This window comes from Orcinus orca, chromosome 7 (assembly GCF_937001465.1).
Source record: "Orcinus orca chromosome 7, mOrcOrc1.1, whole genome shotgun sequence".
In the NCBI taxonomy this organism is placed as follows: domain Eukaryota; kingdom Metazoa; phylum Chordata; class Mammalia; order Artiodactyla; family Delphinidae; genus Orcinus; species Orcinus orca.
The window spans coordinates 86,036,962-86,053,641 of NC_064565.1; the positions used below are offsets into that span (position 1 = coordinate 86,036,962).

The window sequence follows — 16,680 nt, forward strand, 5'->3', positions numbered from 1 at the left end:
TACGTGAGCTCCCTAAGTCTGACACGAGTATTTTTCTTCCAGAAGATGGGAAAAAGGGAGGGCCCTGAGCCTCACTCTTACTGCATTTGGAGCTATCACTTGTTCCCTGGAGATCTACACTGAAAATGAGAAACGAGTAGTTATCATCCCGGACCATCATGGTGTCCCCAGATCTCAACTCTAAATGTTTCTCTAATCCTTGTTGGTTTTCTCTGCCATTTAGAAGTTATTTCCTCTGACATCTCATCTCTGCGGGGAGTCTGCTACTCTAGTATGTGCTCCCTTGCTTGCCTGACTCCTTTGTGTGTCTTAGCAGATGGCGATTTTCGGGAGTTCACTGGTTTTTGAGTAAGAACAAATTGCCATTGGAAGAAAACAGTCAAAAGAATTAGCTCTGGGCTTCTCTGGTGGCGCAGTGGTTGAGAGTCCGCCTGCCGATGCAGGGGATACAGGTTCGTGCCCCGGTCCGGGAAGATCCCACATGCCGCGGAGCGGCTGGGCCCGTGAGCCATGGCCACTGAGCCTGCGCGTCCGGAGCCTGTGCTCCGCAACGGGAGAGGCCACAACAGTGAGAGGCCCGCGTACCGGGAAAAAAAAAAAAAAAAAAAGAATTAGCTCTTTTTCTTCCTGTCACTCAGGATGCCATAAAACACAACTCATTCCTGTGCCCTGAAAAAAAAACTTGAACAAGGAAACATTGAGGAGGCATTTGAAAAAGTCGATCAAATTGTTGAAGTGACTCAGGATGTTTCACAGAATCTTTGCGCAACGTTCTTCTGACGCAGACATTGAGAACATGTGATTTCCTCTCAGAAAGACCAGCTTCTAAAGTCTTGGCGTTTTGCCAAAGTTTTCTTTTCTCGCTTCCTTTCAAATTGGCTTATGTGTTGCTTTGGGCGGTGGGGGGTAGGAAGCAATAGAATAAACAGAAGAAAAATTCCTAAGACTTTGATTAGTCAAGGACAGAGTGAAGAAGGGAAGCAGACACTTTCAACTTGTTATCCAGAACCTCAGTCTCTGAAACAGATGGCCTCAGTTGTCACAGGACAAACACCTGATCCATCAATGCCTTGGTCAGGACAAATCCAGCTGGCCAGTGCACGTCTCACCTGCTTTTGAATTCCCCAACCAGCATACAACTTCAGGCATTTCCCTGTGCTTACCCTTGACAGGAGAAATCCGTGTTGGAGGACAGGAACAGCTTTACATGGAAACACAGCTAGTGCTTGTTATTCCAAAGACAGAGGACAAAGAACTGGACATTTATGTGTCAACACAGGATCCAGCCCACGTGCAGGTGAGGTCCAGGATCACCCCCAGCTTCCTAATTGTGTCATGGCCTTCCACCTCCACAGTCTCACAGCTGGCCACCATTTTACCTGCAGAATCTTAGAATCCAAGTATCGGACATCAGCAGAGCAGCTAAGACCCCAGACCCTTTTCTGATATTTTCTGGTCTTGTCAAGTAAATGAAAGAACTGCCACAGCCATTTTCAGTCTGAGGTATACATTCACGGACTCCGTGTTTAAATGTGATTGTGATCGGATGACAACAATTATTTCCGTACTTGATTTTTCCCTAAAATAATCACTACAGGTAACCTTTGGAGTAAACACATCACTTCATAGCACATTTTCATTTCCCCAGTCATAAAGTGCTCCAGGTTTTAGCTGCAAACATATCTCCTTCTTTAGTAAATTGTCAGGTGTTCACTAGCTTTCACCTTGCTGGGACTTTAGGGGTAGGTGTTTGTCTAAGATTCAGGTTCTGACAGGAATCCAGGACAGTTTCCCTTTAGGAAAGTACCATTTTTCTGCTGGAAAGTCTGCTGGAGACTAACAATGTTTATAGACTCAGTAGAGCTCTGAAAGACAGATTCAGACTATCTCAGTTGTTTCTTTCTTTGTTTTTTACTGACAGTAGATGTCGATGAATTTTGCTGTGCTGTTTCAGGAAGCAAAAACCTTCTTTACCATTTCAATCTTGTAAACCTTTCCCGTTATCTACCTTTTATAGAAAACAGTGTCCTCTACTTTAAACATCCTATCAACAGAATCACCTGTCATGTAAAACGAGTGGGTGGAGGTTTAGGCGGGAAGGTAGGAGGACCAGCTGTATCAGGGCTATTGCAGCTGTGGGCACTATCAGGTAAGTGCGCTTGGGGGCACGGGAGGGCGTAAAATGCACACAGCTGAGAGCAAATCAGTGGCCTGAGAGTCACTTGGGCTGCTGTCATAACCACCTGAGTGTCCTTGGGCAACTCAGCCTCCTGTCCCTTTTTCTTTATAATTGTAGATAACACGCACCCTCCTAGAGTTATTGGAAAAGTCAAGTGCACATAGCACTTTGAATAGGCTAATTTGCTCTATAAAGGAAAAGTGGTATTATTTGTTGAACACCTCCAGAGCTGACGCGGCCCCGTCCCCGAGCTTCAGGGAAGGTGACCCACTTAGGGGTGGGGCAAGTCACCTGCCCAAGTGGAGTGTCAAGGGGGAAGGCTGCTCCCCAACTTTTCCTTCCTACCGTCAGCTGAAGACAGTGGGATGAGGAGAAAAAGGCTCCCACCCTCTCCCTCACTGCTCCTGAGAAGGGCTTGCTCTTCAATGTGTGCTCAATTGACACATGACAACCTCAAAGAGAGCTCCTGGGCTGACCTCAACCGGAAGTGTTGCTCTTTCACTGTTCATGCTGTTCATGGCGCTGGCTTTTCTATTTCTCATTCATTTTTTTAAACATCTTTATTGGAGTATAATTGCTTTACAATGGTTATTCCTCGTTCATTTTTTATGGCTGTTTTTTGTTTTGTTTTGTTACTATGTCAAAGCCCGAATCAGCCTGCAAATTTCAAAGGTCCTGCTTCCTTTGACAACTTCCATGTAGTTCAAGGGTCCCAAAGCACTCAGATATGTGTCTCGTTTTGCAATGACAGGTGGGGAAAAGGTGGGAACTGAAATCCATCCCCAGTGTTTTCCATAATGAAACTCCTTGTATTCACACCCAACAAGGAGTCAGCAAGGGATAATTAATTCATCGTATTCCCACCAAGCTTTGTGCATTTAAGACTTCTCAAACATGACTGCACATCAGAATCATCTGGGAGCATCTAAATCCCAGTACCTAGGCTTCCCCATGTTGACCCAGGCATCAGTCTATTTTAAAACTTCCCCAGTGATTCCACTGTGCAGCCAAGTGTGGGAACCAGTGCCTTAAGCTACAACACCTGCCATGCACTAAGTGGTCCCCAGAGCAGTGTTCCCAAACTGCTGATAATAAGAGTCTCCTGGGCTCATAGAAATTCTTGCCTCCCCATCCCAGACCCACTGAATCAGAATCACCAGGGGATGGATGTGGAAACTGTACATTTAACTGATACTCCAGGTGGTCCTCATCATTAAAGAGGACCATAAAACCCTGTGGTAGAGTCGTGGTTTTCCACATGTACCTGAAGACACCTGCATCAGAATCACTGAGGAAAATGCAGATTCTAGGGCTCCTCCCAACCTATCGAATCAGAGTCCTAGTGCTAAGGCTCAGGAATCTGCATTTCACCAGCAGTCCAGATGATTCATCTGCACTTCGAAGTCTGGGAACCTCTGCCCTAGAGAAACAGAAAGCCTGGACGTCCTCACTACCCAAGGGCCCAACTTAGCTAACATAGTAGCATTCATAGCGGAAAATGAAGATTCTAATCCAGACTTCCTAGGCCGTGTGCTTGGCCTTGTTTTTCCAGTTATGTTGTTAAGTTTGATTTACCTGTTCACACTCTTTGGCCTCTGTAACTAGTGACAGGGATATGCAAAATGGTTGGATCTAGGTGAGGGTCAAATTTGAAGCCATGAGAACACAAGTTAACTGACATGTGACATTAATCTCCTTTGGCTAGTTCGTCAAACAATGACTTCTAGAACACAGAGATAATAGTAATTTAGCCATACATCAATTCATATCAGTGCCTAGCATATCATATGCACTCAGTGAATGTATATAAGTGACGGGTGGGTGGTTAAATAAATGGTTGGATATATAGGTGGAAGGGTGGATGGTGGATGGATGGGTAGAAAGGTGGATAGATGGATGGGTGGGTAAATAGTTAAATGAGGGGATGGATAAATAGGTGGGCGGATGGTAGATGGGTGGATGGATGGATGGATGGATGGATGGGTGGGTGGGACGGATGAAGAATCTAAGATTTGTTTCTTTAGAACTGGTCACCCCATTCGTCTTGTTCTTGATTGTGAAGATGATACGTTAATAACTGAGAGAAGACACCCATTATTTGGAAAATATAAAGTAAGTATTAAAGATGAAAATATTAAAGTGCCTCATTTTATTTGAATGGTTTATCCTTTTCTATTATTTTGATTTTGCTAAATTCTAAAAACAATCATCTTAGTACCTACAATAGTAAAATGCATGCTGTGTGTTTGAATACTCATAATAACACTTTATGAGGAACTTTTAGTAAATTTGTTGTAAAATTATGAAGAAGCTAAATGATAAAAATAATTTCCAATAATTATTAAAAAAACACTAATGAAGGAATGGGATTTATGTTAGTGGTTCCTCAAAGACAAAAAAAAAAATGAAAGAAACTACAGACATTGTTGTACCAAAACTTCTTGACTATAAAAATATTATTTTGCAGTAGAAACTGTTTGGAAACCATTTGACCGTTTTAACTGCAAAATTATTTTTTACAAGTATTTCCACCAAATGGTTATGAAAGCACCACAAAAGCTTTTTGCAAATAGAAAAAAGAATAAACTAGTGAAATAACTTAAATTGTCTCAAACCACGTTCATTGCATTTTTATGCAACTATAGCATAAACACTATTAAAAATAACTGCTGGGATCTGGTTGACAACAATACTACTTTTCAAATTTGTGATTGAGTGTTAGGACAGTTCTAATGTAATGTTTCTATATCAAACATGCTTCATCTGGGAATTGCTTACAGCATACACATAGCTAGATTTTCTGTGTGATTTTGTCATTTGGTAATTTTGACAAATGCTAGGCTGAAGTTTTCATGAAGAAAGGTTTGCTAAGCAAAATAGTACCATAAATGAGGGAGCTGTTCGATATAAACCTTTCAAGGTTTATATAAAGCTGTTCGATATAAACCTTTCAAAAAATTTGGAATTGGAGGCTTCCGGGAAGATGGCGGAAGAGTAAGACGCGGAGATCACCCTCCTCCTCCCCACAGATACACCAGAAATACATCTACACGTGGAACAACTCCTACAGAACACCTACTGAACGCTGGCAGAAGACCTCAGACCTCCCAAAAGGCAAGAAACCTCCCACTACGTGGGTAGGGCAAAACAAAAAAGAATAAACAGAGACAAAAGGTTAGGGACGGGACCTGCACCAGTGGGAGGGAGCTGTGAAGGAGGAAAGGTTACCACACACTAGGAGTCCCTTCGCGCGTGGAGACGGCGGGTGGCGGAGTGGGGATGCTTCGGGGCCGCGGAGGAGACCGCAGCCACAGGGGTGCGGAGGGCAAAGCGGAGAGATTCCCGCACAGAGGATCGGTGCCGACGGGCACTCACCATCCCAAGAGGCTCGTCTGGTCACCCGCCAGGGCGGGCGGGGCTGGGAGCTGAGGCTTGGGCTTCGGTTGGAGCGCAGGGAGAGGACTGGGGTTGGCGGCGTGAACACAGCCTGCAGGGTGCTAGTGCGCCACGGCTAGCCGGGAGGGAGTCCGGGGAAAAGTCTGGACCTGCCGAAGAGACAAGAGACTTTTTCTTCCCTCTTTGTTTCCTGGTGTGCGAGGAGAGGGGATTAAGAGCGCTGCTTAAAGGAGCTCCAGAGACGAGCGCAAGCCGCGGCTAAAAGCACAGACCCCGCCGCCACCAAGAAGCCTGTGTGCCAGCACAGGTCACTATCCACACCTACCTTCTGGGGAGCCTGTGCAGCCCGCCACTGCCAGGGGCCCGGGATCCAGGGACAACTCCCCCGGGAGAACGCACGGGGCGCCTCAGGCTGGTGCAACGTCACGCCGGCCTCTGCCGCTGCAGGCTCGCCCCGCCCTCCGTGCCCCTCCCTCCGCCGCGGCCTGAGTGAGCCAGAGCCCCCAATCAGCTGCTCCTTTAACCCCGTCCTGTCAGAGCGAAGAACACACGCCCTCCGGCAACCTACACGCAGAGGCGGGGCCAAATCCAAAACTGAGCCCCTGGGAGCTGTGAGAATAAAGAAGAGAAAGGGAAATCTCTCCCAGCAGCATCAGAAGCAGCGGATTAAAGCTCCACAATCAACCTGATGTACCCTGCATCTGTGGAATACCTGAATAGACAAGGAATCATCCCAAATTGAGGAGGTGGACTTTGCGAGCAAGATTTATGATTTTTTTCCCCTTTTCCTCTTTTTGTGAGTGTGTATGTGTATGCTTCTGTGTGAGATTTTGTCTGTATAGCTTTGCTTCCACCATTTGTCCTAGGGTTCTATCCATCCGTTTTTTTTTTTAAATTTTTTTCTTAATAATTATTTTAATAACTATTTTATTTTATCTTATTTTATTTTACTTTTTCTTTTTTTCCTTCCTTCCCTCCTTCCTTCCTTCCTCCCTCCCTCCCTCCCTCCTTTCTTTCTTTCTTTCTTTCTTTCTACTTCTACTAATTCTTTCTTTCTACTTTTTCTCCCTTTTATTCTGAGCCGTATGGATGAAAGGCTCTTGGTGCTGCAGCCAGGAGTCAGTGCTGTGCCTCTGAGGTGGGAGAGCCAACTTCATGACACTGGTCCACAAGAGACCTCCCAGCTCCACATAATATCAAACGGCAAAAATCTCCCAGAGATCTCCATCTCAACACCAGCAGCCAGCTTCACTCAACGACCAGCAAGCAACAGTGCTGGACACCCTATGCCAAACAACTAGCAAGACAGGAACACAACCCCACCTATTAACAGAGAGGCTGCCTAAAATCATAGTAAGGCCACAGACACCCCAAAACACACCACCAGATGTGAACCTGCCCACCAGAAAGACAAGATCCAGCCTCATCCACCAGAACACAGGCACTAGTCCCCTCCACCAGGAAGCCTACACAACCCACTGAACCAACCTTAGCCACTGGGGACAGACACCAAAAACAACGGGAACTACAAACCTGCAGCCTGCAAAAAGGACACCCCAAGCACAGTAAGATAAGCAAAATGAGAAGACAGAAAAACACACAGCAGTTGAAAGAGCAAGATAAAAACCCACCAGACCTAACAAATGAAGAGGAAATAGGCAGTCTACCTGAAAAAGAATTCAGAATAATGATAGTAAAGATGATCCAAAATCTTGGAAATAGAATAGACAAAATGCAAGAAACATTTAACAAGGACCTAGAAGAACTAAAGATGAAACAAGCAACGATGAACAACACAATAAATGAAATTAAAAATACTCTAGATGGGATCAATAGCACAATAACTGAGGCAGAAGAACAGATAAGTGACCTGGAAGAAAAAATAGTCGAAATAACTACTGCAGAGCAGAGTAAAGAAAAAAGAAGGAAAAGAACTGAGGACAGTCTCAGAGACCTCTGGGACAACATTAAACGCACCAACATTCGAATTATAGGGGTTCCAGAAGAAGAAGAGAAAAAGAAAGGGACTGAGAAAATATTTGAAGAGATTATAGTTGAAAACTTCCCTAATATGGGAAAGGAAATAGTTAATCAAGTCCAGGAAGCACAGAGAGTCCCATACAGGATAAATCCAAGGAGAAATATGCCAGACACATATTAATCAAACTGTCAAAAATTAAATACAAAGAAAACATATTAAAAGCAGCAAGGGAAAAACAACAAATAACACACAAGGGAATCCCCATAAGATTAACCGCTGATCTTTCAGCAGAAACTCTGCAAGCCAGAAGGAACTGGCAGGACATATTTAAAGGGATGAAGGAGAAAAACCTGCAACCAAGATTACTCTACCCAGCAAGGATCTCATTCAGATTCGACGGAGAAATTAAAACCTTTACAGACAAGCAAAAGCTGAGAGAGTTCAGCACCACCAAACCAGCTTTACAACAAATTCTAAAGGGACTTCTCTAGGCAAGAAACACAAGAGAAGGAAAAGACCTACAAAAACAAACCCAAAACAATTAAGAAAATGGGAATAGGAACATACATATCGATAATTACCTTAAATGTAAATGGAATAAATGCTCCCACCAAAAGACACAGATAGGCTAAATGGATACAAAAACAAGACCCATATATATGCTGTCTACAAGAGACCCACTTCAGACCTAGAGACACATACAGACTGAAAGTAAGGGTATCGAAAAAGATATTCCATGCAAATGGAAACCAAAAGAAAACTGGAGTAGCAATACTCATATCAGACAAAATAGACTTTAAAATAAAGACTATTAGAAGAGACAAAGAAGGACACTACATAATGATCAAGGGATCGATCCAAGAAGAAGATATAATAATTGTAAATATTTATGCACCCAACATAGGAGCACCTCAATACATAAGGCAAATACTAACAGCCATAAAAGGGGAAATCGACAGTAACACATTCATAGTAGGGGACTTTAACACCCCACTTTCACCAATGGACAGATCATCCAAAATGAAAATAAATAAGGAAACACAAGTTTTCAATGATACATTAAACAAGAAGGACTTAATTGATATTTATAGGACATTCCATCCAAAAACAACAGAATACACATTTTTCTCAAGTGCTCATGGAACATTCTCCAGGATAGATCATATCTTGGGTCACAAATCAAGCCTTGGTAAATTTAAGAAAATTGAAATTGTATCAAGTATCTTTTCCGACCACAATGCTATGAGACTAGATATCAATTACAGGAAAAGATCTGTAAAAACTATAAACACATGGAGGCTAAACAATACACTACTTAATAACGAAGTGATCACTGAAGATATCAAAGAGGAAATGAAAAAATACCTAGAAACAAATGACAATGGAGACACAACGACCCAAAACCTATGGGATGCAGCAAGAGCAGTTCTAAGAGGAAAGTTTATAGCAATACAATCCTACCTTAAGAAACAGGAGACATCTCAAATAAACAACCTAACCTTGCACCTAAAGCAATTAGAGGAAGAACAAAAAAACCCCAAACTTAGCGGAAGGAAAGAAATCATAAAAATCAGATCAGAAATAAATGAAAAAGAAATGAAGGAAACAATAGCAAAGATCAATAAAACTAAGACCTGGTTCTTTGAGAAGATAAACAAAACTGATAAACCATTAGCCAGACTCATCAAGAAAAAAAGGGAGAAGACTCAAATCAATAGAAATGAAAAAGGAGAAGTAACAACTGACACTGCCGAAATACAAAAGATCATGAGAGATTACTACAAGCAACTCTATGCCAATAAAATGGACAACCTGGAAGAAATGGACAAATTCTTAGAAATGCACAACCTGCCAAGACTGAATCAGGAAGAAATAGAAAATATGAACAGACCAATCACAGGCACTGAAATTGAAACTGTGATTAAAAATCTTTCAACAGGGCTTCCCTGGTGGTGCAGTGGTTGAGAGTCCGCCTGCTGATGCAGGGGACACGGGTTCATGCCCCGGTCTGGGAGGATCCCACGTGCCGCAGAGTAGCTGGGCCCGTGGGCCGTGGCTGCTGAGCCTGCACGTCCGGAGCCTGTGCTCCGCAACAGGAGAGGCCACAGCATTGGGAGGCCCGCGTACTGCAAAAAAATATATATATATATCTTCCAACAAACAAAAGCCCAGGACCAGATGGCTTCACAGGCGAATTCTATCAAACATTTAGAGAAGAGCTAACACCTATCCTTCTCAAACTCTTCCAAGATATAGCAGACGGAGGAACACTCCCAAACTCAGTCTACGAGGCCACCATAACCTTGATACCAAAACCGGACAAGGATGTCACAAAGAAAGAAAACTACAGGCCAATATCACTGATGAACACAGATGCAAAAAATCCTCAACAAAATACTAGCAAACAGAATCCAACAGCACATTAAAAGGATCATACACCATGATCAAGTGGGGTTTATTCCAGGAATGCAGGGATTCTTCAATATACGCAAATCAATCAACATGATACACCATATTAACAAATTGAAGGAGAAAACTCATATGATCATCTCAATAGATGCAGAGAAAAGCTTTCGACAAAATTCAACACCCATTTATGATAAAAACCCTGCAGAAAGTAGGCATAGAGGAACTTTCCTCAACATAATAAAGGCCATATATGACAAACCCACAGCCAACATCGTCCTCAATGGTGAAAAACTGAAGCATTTCCACTAAGATCAGGAACAAGACAAGGTTGCCCACTCTCACCACTCTTATTCAACATAGTTTTGGAAGTTTTAGCCACAGCAATCAGAGAAGAAAAGGAAATAAAAGGAATCCAAATCGGAAAAGAAGAATTAAAGCTGTCACTGTTTGCAGATGATATGATACTATACATAGAGAATCCTAAAGATGCTACCAGAAAACTACTAGAGCTAACCAATGAATTTGGTAAAGTAGCAGGACACAAAATTAATGCACAGAAATCTCTGGCATTCCTATACACTAATGATGAAAAATCTAAAAGAGAAATTAAGGAAACACTCCCATTGCAACAAAAAGAATAAAATACCTAGGAATAAACCTACCTAAGGAGACAAAAGACCTGTATGCAGAAAATTATAAGACACCGATGAAAGGAATTAAAGACGATACAAATAGATGGAGAGATATACCATGTTCTTGGATTGGAAGAATCAACATTGTGAAAATGACTCTACTACCCAAAGCAATCTACAGATTCAATGCAATCCCTATCAAACTACCACTGGTATTTTTCACAGAACTAGAACAAAAAATTTCACAATTTGTATGGAAACACAAAAGACCCCGAATAGCCAAAGCAATCTTGAGAACGAAAAATGGAGCTGGTGGAATCAGGCTCCCTGACTTCAGACTATACTACAAAGCTACAGTAATCAAGACAGTATGGTACTGGCACAAAAACAGAAAGATAGATCAATGGAACAGGATAGAAAGCCCAGAGATAAACCCACGCCCATATGGTAACCTTATCTTTGATAAAGGAGGCAGGAATGTACAGTGAAGAAAGGACAGCCTCTTTAATAAGTGATGCTGGGAAAACTGGACAAGTACATGTAAAAGTATGAGATTAGATGACTCCCTAACACTATACACAAAAATAAGCTCAAAATGGATTAAAGACCTAAATGTAAGGCCAGAAACTATCAAACTCTTAGAGGAAGACATAGGCAGAACACTCTATGACATAAATCACAGCAAGATCCTTTTTGACCCACCTCCTAGAGAAATGGAAATAAAAACAAAAATAAACAAATGGGACCTAATGAAACTTAAAACCTTTTGCACAGCAAAGAAAAACATAAACAAGACCAAAAGACAACCCTCAGAATGGGAGAAAATATTTGCAAATGAAGCAACTGACAAAGGATTCATCTCCAAAATTTACAAGCAGCTCAATAACAAAAAAACAAACAACCCAATCCAAAAATGGGCAGAAGACCTAAATAGACAGTTCTCCAAAGAAGATATACAGACTGCCAACAAACACATGAAAGAATGCTCAACATCATTAATCATTAGAGAAACGCAAGTCAAAACTACAATGAGATATCATCTCACACCGATCAGAATGGCCATCATCAAAAAATCTACAGACAATAAATGGTGGAGAGAGTGTGGAGTAAAGGGAGCCCTCTTGCACTGTTGGTGGGAATGTAAATTGATACAGCCACTATGGAGAACAGTATGGAGGTTCCTTAAAAAACTACAAATAGAACTACCATATGGCCCAGCTATCCCACTACTGGGCATATACCCTGAGAAAACCATATTTCAAAAAGAGTCATGTACCAAAATGTTCATTGCAGCTCTATTTACAATAGCCAGGACATGGAAGCAACCTAAGTGTCCATCGACAGATGAATGGATAAAGAAGATGTGGCACATATATACAATGGAATATTACTCAGCCACAAAAAGAAACGAAATTGAGCTATTTGCAATGAGGTGGATGGACCTAGAGTCTGTCATACAGAGTGAAGTAAGTCAGAAAGTGAAAGACAAATACCATATGCTAACACATATATATGGAATTTAAGGAAAAAAATGTCATGAAGAACCTGGGGTAAGACAGGAATAAAGACACAGACCTACAAGAGAATGGACTTGAGGATATGGGGAGTGGGAAGGGTAAGCTGTGACAAAGTGAGAGAGAGGCATGGACATATATACACTACCAAACGTAAGGTAGATAGCTAGTGGGAAGCAGCCGCATAGCACAGGGAGATCAGCTCGGTGCTTTGTGACCACATAGAGGGGTGGGATAGGGAGGGTGGGAGGGAGGGAGACGCAAGAGGGAAGAGAGATGGAAACATATGTATATGTATAACTGATTCACTTTGTTATGAAGCAGAAACTAACACACCATTGTATTGCAATTATACTCCAATAAAGATGTAAAAAAAAAAAAAAAGAATAATGGAGGTTTTGGTGAAAGGCAATTGAGAGGAGATTAAAAAAATTTTTTAAATAAAAAGAATTTTGGAATTACCATAAATTCTAAATTTGTACATTTTGCTCCATTTCGTAACTTCTCTGATTTACTATCCAGCAGTTCCCTTGGAGTAGATGATAACCAAATAGGTAAATGGTTCCATCAATGTATTTATCCCTGATTTCAGAAAGGCAAAGGGATCAAGGCCAATTCTTTTTTAGTAGAACTACACTAGGGAGTGGGAATTTTTCTTTTCAACCTGGGCTGTGCAGACAAAATGATCCAGGTGGGCGGGAAGGGAGTGGCAACTTGAGAAAAATGCAAGCTGTCCGGTACTAACAGCAACACGAGCTCACATTTGTTCCATGCTTCATCAGTGACAAAGTGCTTCACTAGCTCAGTAAGATGAGAGCAGTCATTCCCATGTCCGTTCCCCGACCTCAGAGGCTTTCCTGTAAAAAGATGCACTGTGATTCATTCCAATGCACTCTGGAATCCCAGAGACTTTTCCACAAGGGGGAAAACCACAGACTAAATTAGAAGGAAAACCAGTAAAAAGTGAAGGAAAATCTTCCAAGGACAAGGAAGAAGAGGGTAGCAATTATATGCTGGGAGACAAGCAAGAACTTTAGAATTCCATACTGACTGTGAAGCCAGAAAATTACACGTTGAAAGGAAAGGGCTCAGCAAAATTCAGGTCAGAGGAGGTCTTTGTCAGCCAAGCACTGAAAAACAAGAGAATGTCCAGACGTGGTCCACCACAGAGCAAACGGGGGTGGTCTGTCTTCAGTCCTGCCCATGGAGGAGCTGGGCTGCGGCTCAAGCTTAGCATTAAATTCTAAACATATTGTAAAATGTCCATCATTTGGTGACAGGTGGGATTCATGAACAACGGGCGAATCAAAGCTCTAGACATTGAGTGCTTCATTAATGGAGGGTGCACACTGGATGACTCGGAGCAGGTATGTGCATCAGAAACCGGCACCATCCTGCTTTGTGAACAGAATGCAGAATTTCTTTCTTTTTTATTTATTTATTTATTTTGGCTGCATTGGGTCCTCGTTGCTGTGTGCAGGCTTTCTCTAGTTGTGGCGAGCGGGGACTACTCTTCATTGTGGTGCGTGGGCTTCTCATCGTGGTGGCTTCTCTTGTCATGGAGCATGGGCTCTAGGCACGCAGGCTTCAGTAGTTGTGGCACGCGGGCTCAGTAGTTGTGGCTCGCAGGCTCTAGAGCACAGGCTCAGTAGTTGTGGCACATGGGCTTAGTTGCTGTGTGGCATGTGGGATCTTTCCGGACCAGGGCTCGAACCCGTGTCTCCTGCATTGGCAGGTGGATTCTTAACCACTGTGCCACCAGGGAAGCCCCAGAATTTCTATATGAGTCTTTGTGGAGCACTTTCTTCAAGTACTTACCTAGTTCCACAAGAGATTCAACTCTGTAATTGAGTTTTAGAGAAAAGAAAAAAAAATGTTGTCCAGTATTATGTGAATATCTCCTTTTACTTTAGGTAGTAGAATTTCTTATACTGAAGCTGAAAAATGCATATATAAAATCCCCAACCTCAGGTTCCAGGGCCATGCGTGCCTGACAAATTTACCATCTGACATGGCCTTTCACGGATTTGGCTTCCCACAAGGAACCCTGGTAACAGAATCTTGTATCACAGCTGTGGCAGCCAAATGTGGCCTTCCGCCAGAAGAGGTAAGGTTGTAATCGAAGTCATAACCAAGGTTGCTGAAGAGTCAGATGAGGTGTGAAACCAGCTACTCAAGGAAACACCCCAGAAGAACCATACAAATTAGCCCTGGCTCAGAATTCAAGATAAATTAGGGGCTACCTAAAAGAACTCACCTCCGCCTATCGGTCTCCTTCCTTATGCAACGATTTCTCTTTTTCTTTCTTTTTTTAATTTGTACGAAAGGAATTACTCTTTTTAAAATTCAAACCATACTGAAGTTATTAAAGTAAAAAGTGAACATCCTTTCATCCCCCGTCCATATTGGTTGAGGGTAACCATTGTTAACAGTTCCATGTTTATTGTTCTAGCCCTTTCTCTATGTTTACCCACCCATCTGTATTCATACACAATTACATAAATGCTGACATATGATGCAAATGTGCACATATGTGCTTATTTACCAAAATGACACCATAATAAACACATAATTCTGCACCTACTTTTTCTACTTAATATGCCATGGCCAGCTTCCCATGTCAATAAAATGATCTACTTCATTCATTTTCATGACTGAATACTTCTGTGTAACATGAATGTACCATAATTTATTTAGCCACTCCACTATTGCTACACATTCAGGTTGTTACCCATTTTTTGCTATTAAAATGGTACTGGTACAGAGGTACCAAGGTTGTATCTTTGCTCTATTGTGCATATCTGTAGGATAAACTTGCAGAAGTGGAATTGCTGGTGCACTTGAAAACTTTTGAGAGGTATTGCCAAAAGAATGCCCTCCAAAAATATTATCTTGTCCAAGATCCTAGAAGGCACACAGTATGTGCGACATGCCAGACCAAAGAGAGGCAGCCACTGGCAACTGAGATCATTGTTGATAACACTCCTCCCCTCCTCACACATGCCAAGCAAATCCCAGCCTGCTTTTTCCACTTCTATCCCCTGTTTCCCCAGTATAGACCCTCTGCTCCAGCAAAGACTCTCTACGTCTTTGAACCCATTTGTCCTTAAATTCAACAGGGAGAACCACCAGGTCTGTGAATTGTGAATGTTGAGGTACTTCCTACACACAGGGGAACACCTAAATATTGAACAAGGAAGACGGTAGTTATCCTAAGAGAAGTCACATAAAGTGTTCTATGGGTACAAAGGAGAAAAACATCCCATTGGCTTGGGGGAGGGGAGTCAAGCAGAAATTTCTGGAGAAGATGGCACTGGGGTAGGCCTTGAAGAATAATAGCACAGGGAATGGAAAGGTAATCTGGGCCAGTGGAACCCTTGAACAATGAGAGGCAGCCTCTTTGTGGCTCAGTTTCTTTATCTACAAGATGAGGACAATATGACTCACCTCACAGAGTTTCCGCAAGAATTAAATGAATTTGTTAATATTTGGTTTCATAAACTAGGTAGTAGTATGCCAGTGTAACTGCGGATAATCATAATTTCTTTATTGTCATCACAGTGGTTGGGGATGATGAAAAACCCTGAGCATATCTCAGTGGGCTCCCCTTCTTCTTTGTCAGATGTTGCAAGTTTCTAGGACATGACACACCTATATTTAAATACATTTCTAAAAAGATTTGACCACACATTCCAAAGGCAATTGGAAGGCTTAGAGAAGATCTGCTATTTGTCACTAGCTGCAGTGCTCTTCCTCTCTAGCAAAACAAGTCTTCAGTTATGACAATAAATCCTTGCTTTCATATCCTGTCTAACAACACTGCTCCCCTCTCTGAACCTTGTAGGAAGAAAAGGAAAATCTACCCCCTTCAGCCCCTCCATCCCACTGCCCTTCAAAAATCAGTTACTACCTCTATCTTCCACTTCCAGGAGGGAGAGACCCCGATTGGTGCATTGAAGAAGACAGGAGAAATACCGCTCCCCACTATTTCTGCAAAAACACATGCTGTTCAAAGAAAAAGAAGAAAGACCCTGTCTTCTCCCCACTGAAGTTTATGCTTTAGTGGGGAGGCTTTACAAGTCTCTGTTTTGCAATCATTTTCTGTCTTATCATAACTATTGACTCAATTTCCCACACACTTCAGATTAGGGAGAAAAACATGTACAGAACAGTTGATAAAACCATCTACAAACAGGCATTCAACCTGAAACCCTGATAAGATGTTGGAATGAATGTCTGGAAAAGTCTTCCTTTCACAACAGAAGAATGCAATAAGAAGAATTCAATAAGAAGAATTACTGGAAGAAGAGAGGCATTGCTATGATCCCCATGAAGTTTTAAGTCGGATTTGCTGCAACAAGATATCATCAGGTAAGTCTTGTATGTGTGGGAAGTAACCCTCGTTCAGACACACTCTGGCTCTCCGATGTGGGAAGAGTGTCACATCTCCCAGGGTACTGGGCCCCTCCCCCAGCACCTGGGAGAAGTGTACAGAACCCTCCTGAGCAGTCCCCCATCTGCAAGCACTTTCAACACAGCGCAGTAGAAAAACACCTCAGTGGCAGAAAA

General features: G+C 42.3%; 1 pseudogene; it reads left to right on the top strand.

The window, feature by feature from the left end:
• The window catches only part of LOC117201739 (aldehyde oxidase 2-like), a 72,115-nt pseudogene that overhangs the window by 41,410 nt on the left and 14,025 nt on the right, over positions 1-16,680 (top strand).